Here is a 7,135-nt window from a genome sequence, read left to right on the forward strand (position 1 = left end):
ATAAAAACAGAATTTTTGATGTGGAATGCTACTTAGCATAATTTTAATGTAATTCTTCTTATTGTGGCACGAATGTTCATATTTAATATGATTCAAGATAAAAGTTTAATGTTGACATAAAAACAATAATACTTCAAGCATGCTAACCAAGCAATTATGTCTTATCAAAATAACATAGCCAAAGCAAGTTATCCCTACAAAATCATATAGTCTAGCTATGCTCCATCTTCCCCACACAAAATATTCACATCATGTACAACCCCGGTTTTAGCCAAGCAATTGGTTTATACTTTTTAACGCGCTTTAGCCTTTTCAACTCTTACGCAATACATGAGCGCAAGCCATGGATATAGCACTATGGTGGAAATAGGTATAATGTAGTGGCTATGTGGGAAGACAAAAAAGGAGAAAGTCTCACATCAACGAGGCTAATCAACGGGCTATGGAGATACCCATCAATTGATGTCAATGCAAGGAGTAGGGATTGTCATGCAACGGATGCACTAGAGCTATAAGTGTATGAAAGCTCAAAAAGAAACTAAGTGGGTGTGCATCCAACTTGCTCACGAAGACCTCGGACATTTTGAGGAAGCCCATCATTGGAATACACAAGCCAAGTTCTATAATGAAATTTCCCACTAGTATATGAAAGCGACAAAATGAGAGACTCTCTATCATGAAGATCACGGTGCTACTTTGAAGCACAAGTGCGGTAAAAGGATAGTAACATTGTCCCTTCTCTCTTTTTCTCTCATTTTTTTATTTGGGCCTTCTCTTTTTTTTGTGGCCTCTATTTTTTTTCTTTTAGTCCGGATCTCATCCCGACTTGTGGGGGAATCATAGTTTCCATCATCCTTTTCTCAGTTGGGACAATGCTCTAATAATGATGATCACACTTTTATTTACTTACAACTCATGAATTACAACTCAATACTTAAAACAAAATATGACTATGTGGATGCCTCCGGCGGTGTATCGGGATATGCAATGAATCAAGAGCGACATGTATGAAAGAATTATGAATGGTGGCTTTGCCATAAATACAATGTCAACTACATGATCATGCAAAGCAATATGACAATGATGGAGCGTGTCATGATAAACGAAACAATGAAAATTTGCATGGCAATACATCTTGGAATGGCTATGGAAATGCCATAATAGGTAGGTATGGTGGCTGTTTTGAGGAAGATATAAGGAGGTTTATGTGTGATAGAGCGTATCATATCACGGGGTTTGGATGCACCGGCGAAGTTTGCACCAACTCTCAAGGTGAGAAAGGGCAATGCACGGTACCGAAGAGGCTAGAAAAATGCGGAAAGGTAAGTGTGCGTATAATCCATGGACTCACATTAGTCATAAAGAACTCATATACTTATTGCAAAAATTTATAGCCCTTGAAGCAAAGTACTACTACGCATGCTCCTAGGGGAAGGGTCGGTAGGAGTTAATCATCGCGCGATCCCGACCGCCACACAAATGATGACAATCAATAAATACCTCATGCTCTGACTTCGTTACATAACGGTTCACCATACGTGCATGCTACGGGAATCACAAACTCCAACACAAGTATTTTTCAATTCCACAATTACTCAACTAGCACAACTATGATATTACCACCTTTATATCTCAAAACAATTATCAAGCATCAAATTTCTCATGGTATTATAATTAAAGCAAATTGCCATGATATTTTAAGACTCTCAAAATAATATAAGTGAAGCATGAGAGATCAATAGTTTCTATAAAACAAATCCATCGCCGTGCTTTAAAAGATATAAGTGAAGCACTAGAGCAAAAACTATATAACTCAAAAAATATAAGTGAAGCACATAGATTATTCTAACAATTTTCGAATCATGTGTGTCTTTCTCAAAAGGTGTGTACAAGAAGGATGATTGTGGCAAACTAACAAATAAAAACTCAAATAATACAAGACGCTCCAAGCAAAACACATATCATGTGGTGAATAAAAATATAGCTCCAAGTAAAGTTACTGATGGAAGTAGACGAAAGAGGGGATGCCTTCCGGGGCATCCCCAAGCTTTGAATTTTAGGTGTCCTTAGATTATCTTGGGGTGCCATGGGAATCCCCAAGATTAGGCTCTTTCCACTCCTTGTTCCATAATCCATCAAATCTTTTATCCAAAACTTGAAAACTTCACAACACAAAACTTAACAGAAAATCTCGTGAGCTTCGTTAGCGAAAGAAAACAAAACACCACTTCAAGGTACTGTAATGAACTCATTCGTTATTTATATTGGTGTTAAACCTACTGTATTCCAACTTCTCTATGGTTTATTTACTATTTTACTAGCCATAGATTCATCAAAATAAGCAAACAACACACGAAAAATAGAATATGTCAAAAACAGAACAGTCTGTAGTAATATGTAACTAACGCAAACTTCTGGAACTCAAAAAATTCAGCCAAAATAGGACGACCTAGAAAATTTGTTTATTGATCAGCAGCAATTGGAATCAATATTTTATCATGTTCTGGTGATTTTTAACAATTATTTTCGTGAACAGAAAGTTTCTGGAATTTTCAGCAAGATCAAATAATTATCATCCAAGAAGATCCTATAGGTTAAACTTGGCACAAACACTAATTAAAACATAAAAACACATCTAACCAGAGTCTAGATCAAATATTTATTCCTAAACAGAAGCAAAAAGCAAAAAACTAAAAATAAAATTGGGTTGCCTCCCAACAAGCGCTATCGTTTAACGCCCCTAGCTAGGCATAAAAGCAAGGATAGATCTAGGTATTGCCATCTTTGGTTGGCAATTCTTTAATGAGACATCTATCACCCTTAGGAGTTTCTTTCTTTTTATTGATTATCAAACTTCTAGGCACAAAATCGAAAAAATCATTTGTAGCAAATGGTTTCTTAATGATAGCAAAAAGATTGGGATGAATACTTATAGATTTGAGATCCACAGTTTCCTTGCTAGAGGATTCACCCTTATTTTTAGGAACATACATAAGCTTTTTACGGAAGAAAAAGCGGTTCCCAAGTTGGTAATGATACCCTCAAGTTTATCGATTCTAGTGGAATCCTGATTTATTCTTTCATTAACTATGGGTTCCTTCTCCTTAATATTTTTCAAAGTGACTCCTACTTTAGATCCATATTGGGTAATTCGGTTGTGGATCTTTTTATCCAAATTTTCAATTAACTCTACGGTAGCAACTTTATTTTCAATAATTTCAAGTCTTTGCATTACATGCTCCAAAGTTAACATAGTTCCATTAACCAAAAGAGGGGGTGAACCAAACAAATCTATCATAGCATTATAAGAATCAAAAGTATGGCTACCCAAGAAATTCCCTCCGGTAATGGTATCAAGGATATATCTGTACCAAGGAGTAACGCCTACATAAAAATTGCGGAGAAGAACGGAAGTAGATTGCTTCCTGGTAGATCTATTTTGAGCATTGCAAATTCTATACCAAGCGTCTTTTAGATTTTCTCCTTCCCTTTGCTTAAAATTAAGAACTTCATTTTCGGGAGGCAACGGAGAAGATAGGGGACTAGCCATAACGACAAGCAAGCAATCCAACACATGAGCAAACAAGAAGCGAGCGAAAAAGAGGCGAACGGAAAAGAGAGGGCGAATAAAACGGCAAGGGTGAAGCGGGGGAGAGGAAAACGAGAGGCAAATGGCAAATAATGTAATGCGGGAGATAAGGGTTAGTGATGGGTACTTGGTATGTTGACTTTTGCGTAGACTCCCCGGCAACGGCGCTAGAAATCCTTCTTGCTACCTCTTGAGCACTGCGTTGGTTTTCCCTTGAAGAGGAAAGGGTGATGCAGTAGAGCAGCGTAAGTATTTCCCTCAGTTTTTGAGAACCAAGGTATCAATCCAGTAGGAGGCCATGCACGAGTCCCTCGCACCTACACAAACAAATAAAATCCTCACAACCAATGCAATAAAGGGGTTGTCAATCCCTTCACGGTCACTTACGAAAGTGAGATCTGATAGATATGATAAGGTAATATTTTTGGTATTTTTATAATAAAGATGCAAAGTAAAATAAAAGGCAATGAAAATAGCTAAGTGTTGGAAGATTAATATGATGGAAAATAGACCCGGGGGCCATAGGTTTCACTAGTGGCTTCTCTCGAGAGCATAAGTATTACGGTGGGTAAACAAATTACTGTTGAGCAATTGACAGAATTGAGCATAGTTATGAGAATATCTAGGTATGATCATGTATATAGGCATCACGTCCGAGACAAGTAGACCGACTCCTGCCTACATCTACTACTATTACTCCACACATCGACCGCTATCCAGCATGCATCTAGAGTATTAAGTTCAAAATAACAGAGTAACGCTTTAAGTAAGATGACATGATGTAGAGGGATAAACTCATGCAATATGATATAAACCCCATCTTGTTATCCTCGATGGCAACAATACAATACTTGCCTTGCTGCCCCTACGGTCACTGGGAAAGGACACCGCAAGATTGAACCCAAAGCTAAGCACTTCTCCCACTGCAAGAAAGATCAATCTAGTAGGCCAAACCAAACTGATAATTCGAAGAGACTTGCAAAGATAACCAATTATACATAAAAGAATTCAGAGAAGATTCAAATATTGTTCATAGATAAACTTGATCATAAACCCACAATTCATCGGTCTCAACAAACACACCGCAAAAGAAGATTACATCGAATAGATCTCCACAAGAGAGGGGGAGAACATTGTATTGAGAACATTGTATTGAGAAGGTGCTGGTGAACCGGAGTTGAGTTCTCAACCTTATTATTTGGGTTACATGAACCGGAAGTGTACTTGAAGGCTTGCAGCCGCCTAGAGACTTGTGATTTGTTTTTTATGCAGGACAATTAAAGACAGCTCTTTAAGCTTAAGGAAAGCAAATGATCAAACATAACCCGGAGGAATATAAAAAAGTAGCCTAAATTGTAACACCCACGATGCGGCTATATCTCCCACGTGTCGAGGCACGACTTAGAGGCATAACCGCATAGTGGTTTTGTCGCAAGAAGGGTCATCTTCACACAATCCCATGTAATGAACAAGAATGGGATAAAGAGTTGGCTTACAATCGCCACTTCACACAATACATAAATATTATTCATACATCATCCAAAATACAATCATATAGACCGACTACGGTCAAAATCCAGATGAAAATAAGATAACCCCAATTGCTAGATCCCCGATCGTCCCAACTGGGCTCCACCACTGATCATCAGGAAAAGACACATAGTAACGACCACGTTCCTCGTCGAACTCCCACTTGAGATCGACGCCATCATCTGCACTGGCATCGTCGGCACTTGCAACTGTTTTGGTAGAATCTGTGAGTCACGGGGACTCAACAATCTCACACCCGCGAGATCAAGACTATTTAAACTTGTAGGAAAGGATGGTGCACTGAGGTGGAGCTGCAGCGGCAGAAGCATATATGGTGGCTAACTTGCGCAAATGAGAGCGAGAAGAGAAGCAACGGAACGGACGTCATCTAGCAATGACCAAGAAGAGGTCCTGAACACCTACTTACGTCATGCATAACTCAGACCGTGTTCACTTCCCGGACTCCGCCGAGAAGAGACCATCACGGCTACTCACGTAGTTGATGTATTTAATTGGGTCAAGTGACAAGTTATCTACAACCGGACATTAACAAATTTCCATCTGCCTCATAACCGCGGGCACGGCTTTCGAAAGATAAAACCCTGCAGGTGTCGTGGAATTGTCACGGCAGATGTCCTCGGGTTAGGACTTAGTCGTGGAGCCATCGCAATGGGGAAGCTTGAAGGGGTTAAGTGGGACAAGGAACACGAGGGTTTATACTGGTTCGGCCCCTTACGGTGAAGGTAAAAGCCTACGTCCAGTTGAGGTGGTATTAATCAGGGTTTCGATAACCAGGGAGCTAAACAGCTATGCCCGGCTTTCGATCAGATTGTTGTCGCCCTAAACCGCTGCCGGGTCGTCCCTTTATATAGGGAGGTTGACACCCAGCGACCCTTAGAGTCCCGGCCGGCTCATAAGAGTGTCCGGCCCGGACTCTAAACAATACTTGCCTTACACTACAAGTCTACTATAACAATAAAGATTGTACTACGGGCTTTAAGCCATCCCGGGTCTCAGCCCATCTCTGGCCCATTATCTTGAAGCTTAGCTCTGGGCTTCTGGCAATGCCCCTTAGTGTAACCCGGCCCTCCTAGCGGGTGACTCCCAGGTCTATATCCTCAACAGCAGGGGTGTCCCAACTTAGCCCATCATAAGCTCTCACGGTCAACGAAGGATAAACCTTCTCCCGGAAAAACCCGATCAGTCTCGGAATCCCGGTTTACAAGACATCTCGACAATGGTAAAACAAGACCAGCAAAGCCACCCGAATGTGCCGACAAATCCCGATAGGAGCTGCACATATCTCGTTCTCAGGGCACATCGGATGAGACATCCTACGAGTAAAACCAGACCTCGAGTTTCCAGGAGGGGGCCCCGCAGTCTGCTTAGTTCGGACCAACGCTCGAAGGAGCACTGGCCCGGGGGGGGGGGGGTTAAAATAAGATGACCCTCGGGCTCGCGAAAACCCGGGGGAAAAGGCTTAGGTAGCAAATGGTAAAACCAAGGTTGGGCCTTGCTGGAGGAGTTTTATTCAAGGCAAACTGTCATGGGGGTCCCATAAATCACCCGACCGTGTAAGGAACGCAAACTCAAGGAACATAATCCCGGTATAACAGTAACTAGGGCGACAAGAGTGGAACAAAACACCAGGCATAAGGCCGAGCCTTCCACCCTTTACCAAAATATATAGATGCATTAATTAAATAAGAGATATTGTGATATCCCAACATATCCATGTTCCGACATGGAACAAACTTCAACTTCACCTGCAACTAGCAACGCTATAAGAGGGGCTGAGCAAAAGCGGTAACATAGCCAAACAACGGTTTGCTAGGAAAGGATGGTTAGGGCTGACATGGCTAAAATGGGAGACATGATATAGCAAGTGATAGGTAGCGGAGCATGGCAATAGAGCGAACAACTAGCATAGCAAAGATATAAGTGATTTCGAGGGGTGGTCATCTTGCCTGCAAGGTTCTCAGAGTTGTCGAAAGCTTGATCCTCGTAAGCGTACTC

This window comes from Triticum aestivum, chromosome 4D (genome assembly GCF_018294505.1).
Source record: "Triticum aestivum cultivar Chinese Spring chromosome 4D, IWGSC CS RefSeq v2.1, whole genome shotgun sequence".
In the NCBI taxonomy this organism is placed as follows: Eukaryota; Viridiplantae; Streptophyta; class Magnoliopsida; order Poales; family Poaceae; genus Triticum; species Triticum aestivum.